Genomic DNA, 6,128 nt, shown 5'->3' with positions numbered 1-6,128 from the left:
GGGGTACCGGGGATCGAACTTGGGTCCTTGCACTTAGTTTTACGTAGTTTTATCAAAGAAATTAAAGCCTGGACTCTCTGTGGTTGTTAGGAATAAAATAAACTGGGTTAGAATTTTTTCTTATACAAAACTATATGTGGTTAGTGTTTCATTATCTCAGCATAAATGTCTAAAATACAGGAGCAAAGTGATTATGAGTTATTTTTGAATAGAAGACATTATACAATTTAGATAAATATTGCATTAAAGACAAAAGTGCATAAATATTATAAGGATGTCCAGTTTAATGTTGAGTAGTAGAATAACTTTAGGAACACATGAAATATATATATATATATATATGCATATATGTATAATTTGAGAACAGAAAGAAACAAAAAAGAAAGCAATGGATTAAGAAAAAAGTTGTAATCAGGTAATTTGCTTAATTTTTCATTATTTTTTTTCTGATGTTGCATTGTAGGGATTTTATGAATTTTGAATTTTAAACACTTAAAAGATTTGCTATTGCTAATTATTTTTTCCAGTTCATAGCCTGCATCTTCATTTTCTTGATTATTTTCTTCGCTGTATAGAAGATTTGCAAATATTATATAGTCAGATTTGTTTATTTCTCTTTTTTAGCCTAAACTTTTTGCTGTAATATCTGAAAAATAAAATCATTACCAAAGCAAAATCAAGGGAAATTACCCCTATGTTCTTGTGTAGAAGCTTTCAATTTTCAGATCCAATTTTTTTTTTTGGTACCAGGGTTCTAACTCAGGACCTTGTGCTTGCGCAGCAGGAGCTGGAACCACTGAGCTAAATCCCTGGCCCCAATTAATTTTTACCCATTGTGAGCTTATTCTTATACAATATATAAAATAAGGTTCCAATTTAATTGTTTTGCATGTGGAAATCTTATTTTCTTGATACCATTTATTCTTCATTCACCATTGTGTCCCCTTGATGTCCTCACTGAAATTTATTAGAATATGTAGATTTTCATTTGTTCCTATGGTCTCTATTCTATTCCATTTATTTACATATCCAATATTTATGTCAGTACATATTGTTTTAACTACTATTGCTTTGTAATATGATTTAAAATACGTCCCTAGTTTTGTTCCCCTTTCTTTGTGATGCTATGGATATTCGGGATTGTTTTACAGTTCCACAAAAATCTTAGATTATTTTCTATTTCTCTGAAGAATGCCACTAGACTTTTGATAAGGAAGGAAACTGAAGAAGATACAAAAAATATCTTGTGTTCATGGATAGAAGGAATTAATGTTATTCTTTGGAAGAATTTAATTTTAGAATAGAACAAATATTAGTCAACCATAACAGTATTGTGATGAAGACTCAGGCTATTTTTAGTCTTCTTTCTCTTGCTTCTTATTCATGTTTGTAGGTAAAATTCCTAGTTCTATTCTCTAGAGGTTATTCCTGGAGAAGAGGAATTGATGATTTCTTTTTTTTATATTTTAAAGAAACACATAGGACTGACATATACCTGCCATCAGTCCAATTGGTTTTCCTTTCCTTGAGCAACTAGTTTAAGAAACTGTTATTTTCAAATTACAAAAAAAAGTCTTGATCAATAGCACTGGTCAACAATCTTGACAACATTCAGATTTCTGATGAACCAAAAGTATCAAATTTTAAATATTTTTTCTCCTTAATTCTCTTGTTAGAAAATGAGAAAAAATTTTTGTAGAGAATTCTACAAATTAGCCCCAAATTCTCTATTGAGAATTCTCTACTGAGAATCTATTATTATGAGATAATCATAAATAGAACTTTAAAGAATCTCCCTCATATACCAGGTGTCAAATGAATGAGTGAGATTGTACTGATCTTAATTTTTAATGAATATGTGAATAAAGATATTTAGTATAAATATGTCCAAAAATTTTGAGGAAGTAGAAGTTATTTTCTTAGAAAAAGATAGTTTCCTAGTAGAAATTAGTTTCCATTATTTATACATAATGTCATAAATATTGAAACTATTTGTCCTGGAAAAATGACAATTATGTACATAAAGTTATATACCAGTGTATTGTATCAATAGTGCCTTTTTTTAACATATGGAGCTTAAAAAACTTGTTTGCCATAAAACTGATACCTAATTTTTATGTAGAATTAAAATTAAACTGAATGCTTATTGTACCAGAAGATTATATATTAATTATTCAGACTATGCAACTAAAGTATTGATTTTTTTTGAATTTATAGAAATAAACTTTATTTTTAATTTTCAGAAGTATAAAAGTTGTAACACTTTGTATAAATTGTTAATAATTTATTTGATACCTAGTTAAGCTCACACAGCATTATTTTTTCCTTTTCTTGAAAACTTATACTTGCATCCTTTAAAAGACAGACTAACATATATTAGCATTTAGTAAATTATTTGAAGAGCAAAAATCTAGAATATCCATGTTTGTCATGGTGCTTGAAATACATTTAATATATTAATTTAAGTAATGTATCTCAGAAGTAACAATTGCAATCATTAATTCTCTAACCTTTAGGTCTGAATAAAACCTATCACTTTTGACAATGAGAAAGCAGAAAATAATATAATATTCAAATGGAGCTAACCTGAAATCATTTAATTTTCTCGGGCTTTTAAGAAACAGAGCCTGGTGGGATGTCATTATGGGAGCCTTCCATTTTCTGGCTTCCTGTCTTGCCATGTGATCTTTCCCTCTCTTGTGCCCTCCCACCACTGTGATAACCACGCACTATGATGTGTAGCAGCAAGAGAAGGCCTCACCAGAGCCAGCACTGTGCTGTCTAGACTTTTAGCCTCCAAAACCATGAGCTAAATAAATTTCTTTCCTTTATGTTATCCAACCTCTGGTATTTTGTTGTAGTAATGAAAAACAGAATATATCTTCTATTTTAGCAACTTAATATAAAAGAAACACAACTTTCATTTTTAAATAACAATTACAATACCATATTTGAAACTGCAAATGTGATTCGCATTATGAGAGAGAATGAGTTAAACAGCAAATACTAGATAATTATTTCTCATGAGTAATGAGTGTGACTTAAAGTTCTCATATTACTTATTTTCAACTCAAGTAAGGACAATTAGGCCACAGGAGTCATTTCTTCATCCAAGTCACTTGATTTACCTTTCAGTTCCAATTGCCCTAAATCTTTGTCTATAGTTAAATTGTGAGTTTTCTTCTTGTGCTTCTTAGCAACTACATCATTCACACAAAGTTTTCTCATTTTAATGTTTGTCAGTTTCTTCAGATCCAAATCCCATTCCCTACAGGTTTTCAGACTACTTGCATGTAACATGTCTGGAATCTGAAGGCCGTAGCCTTCGTACTGCTGTCGTTCACGCTCCATCATCTGCTTGATGACCGTCTCCCGGGCTTGGTGGCGCCTTCCCTGCCTGTCCTTGATGCTGTTGTGTAACTCAGTCTGCTCCAGCTCACTGCTGAATCGATTTAAATACCTTTCAATTAATTCACAAGCGTCTTTCTTTGAATATCTCATTTTTGGGGGATCGAGCTCATTTTGAAACCACTGCAGTTTTTCACCAATAAGATTGAGATGTAAAGCCTTTTCATTCTTCAATTTTTCCTTCTTTTCTTGTTTGTGGGCCTCTCTTGTAATTTTGTGCAGCTTTTCTACTATATGGGTGGATGATTTTTTTTTCCGTGCTTTTTCCCTTTGGTGCTTTAGGCATGGTGCCATCCTGGAGGCAACAGAGAACCTCCGCACTCCAGACTGCACAGTCTCACAGCCCGGAGCGGCGGCTCTCATGCTCGCTCTCCAGCCCAACACACGTGGGGCCACCAACGCTGGGCAGACACGACCGGAAAGTAAAGTATTGATTTTATTAGTTTGTAATTATGTATTGTGTGGTTTTAAAGTACAATTTAATCATTTTAATATTTTCTCCCATTTCTTTTTTTTTTTCTCCCATTTCTTATTACTTAAAAGGAAAAAGAGTATACTGTATTATATATCCCAGGCAAAATTCTTTGCTGACATGATCCATTTATGTTCAGTAATTGACCTCTCTTATGTCACTCCTATCAACTTGGTATTCATATCTCCTGGTTACTTGACATTCCTTAGGGTTTGTCTTCTTTTTGATCAGAGATGGAAGAAAGAAAACTAGTTGTAAATGTATAAGGTGTTGAAATGTATACAGGAAAAATCCTGGGCAAAAGTGCTATGTGCCTGAAATATCAGAGTAAGGTTCTTAAACAAAGGATTGAGTTAGTGAGAAAGCAAAGGAAAGATTGGAACTGTTCTACATGGAGGTTGAAAAATTAACCTGTGAAGTAGTTGATGACAGGGGCCAATGACAAACAAGGTTCTCTGCAAGTGCTGTGTAGCATAGGCATCATTTTCTTTATAGTTTTCCCATTACATTATCTGCCATCTCTTCACACACTGTCACAGGGAAATGAGAGGACATGCTTCTCCATCATGTCAGATTCATAATTTCCTCCTTGGTCTAGGGTAAGACCTCAGTGACAGAGGCGGTAAACACCTTTCGTACTTTTGATGTTCACTTCCAAATGACATTTATAAAATGAGGATTAAGATACGTCATAGTCAGAAAGGTAATACTAACTTTCAATTCCTAATTATATAGTCTTATAAGATAAACTTGTTTCACTATGAAAAGTAATGAAATAATTTGAATGATAACATTTAAATGATTCTTACAATCAATAACATAATGAATATAATATTATTCATTCAAAATTATTTAGTCCTGTGAAGCCGTTATTGAGATGAGAACTTCACTTTCATTATTTCATTAAATCTTCAAGCGTCCTTATGAACAGGATATTATTACTATTATATACTTCAGAGATAAAGAAACTAAAGTTCAAGGTAATACAATGAATAAGTGATGGAGGCAGTTTTTAATATATTTCTGTCTGATATCAGGGCCCAATTTAATAATCTGATTGCATCACTGCTTTCATAGTCTTTTAAAATGACACCACTGTTATTTCCTCTCATAATAAATAAGAAAAATGAAAAATATTCATTAGAACAAATTTTAAATCATGAAATACTTGGAAATAATTATATTTCATGAAATTCTAATACTTTAATCTATTTCATATTAACTGGAAATATTCAAATGCCTAGTGATGAAGTATGTTTTTATCAACCAATTGAATTTTATATGTATATGCTAATAAGGATATTTGCAAGGTATTTTCAAAATGTTAGTATCTATTCTCCCTATATCTCATGCCTAAGTGAATTATTTTTCGAAAGAATAAATTTTCAAACTTATGTTCCTCACCTAAATTTGCATACACTTTGATGATATATTTTACTTTCTCAGTAATTAAATTGACATCATTTAAACTACTGTTTGGATAAGTTTACTTGTCATGCCTTTTAGTTAACTTGTCTGATAAAATACAAAAGATTAAATTGGAATAAATATATACAGTGTGAATGTGAAAGAGTGCACACTCTACACACACAGATCTGGGAAATGTCTGTCTATCAACACTAATTTCTGAACATAAATTTACTATTAATGCTATGGAACATTCTTTAGGGAAGCAAAGAGAAATAAAAAAATTTTGCCTGAAAACAAAAAACATCAAATTTGAAAAATACATTGAGGTTTTAAATTATATGTAGAAGGAAAGAAGGGAAAGGAAAAAATACGAGAAAAGGAAAAACATGGAAACAAAATCTTTGTAAATAGAAGGCCTGGAGGGGTTGAAGGGAGGGTAGGGGAATGGGGAAAAAATAAGAACCAAGATATATCATGTAAAAGTAGAAATTCCCAATGATGAATGTCATCATATTGAATACCTAAAATGTACCAATAAAATTAATGAATGAAAAAGGCATAAGGTAGTATTTCTGTTGAAATGCACAACATATGCTTATAGACTCAGTAACAACTGAGAGAGTGGTATAGCAACTGTACTATTAGAACATCATTTATACTACCAAAACATCCCTTTTAGGTGTGGGTGAAGTTTTATGGAAGAAAGAGAATCAGATGCCCCTCATGGTCCCTATGAAGTACAGTTTGTATTGTTTTAAGTTATTTACAAAAATCAGTGATTAGAGTCATATTTCTGAAGGGAGAGAAGCCAAGATAAAAGGAAGGATTAAAAGAAGGA

The 6,128-nt window shown here is 31.6% G+C and overlaps 1 pseudogene; it reads right to left on the bottom strand.

The window, feature by feature from the left end:
- Window positions 1–2,987: 2,987 nt before the first annotated feature.
- LOC101698021 (translation machinery-associated protein 16 pseudogene) lies at window positions 2,988–3,709 on the bottom strand (annotated as a pseudogene).
- Window positions 3,710–6,128: the final 2,419 nt, after the last annotated feature.

The sequence above is a fragment of the Heterocephalus glaber genome, unplaced genomic scaffold, assembly GCF_053883595.1.
Source record: "Heterocephalus glaber isolate CG9 unplaced genomic scaffold, H.glaber_assembly_v1.0 deba00001577, whole genome shotgun sequence".
Classification (NCBI taxonomy): domain Eukaryota; kingdom Metazoa; phylum Chordata; class Mammalia; order Rodentia; family Bathyergidae; genus Heterocephalus; species Heterocephalus glaber.
The sequence above is the reverse complement of the archived record's forward strand: the minus strand, read 5'-3'. Positions and strand labels throughout refer to the sequence as shown.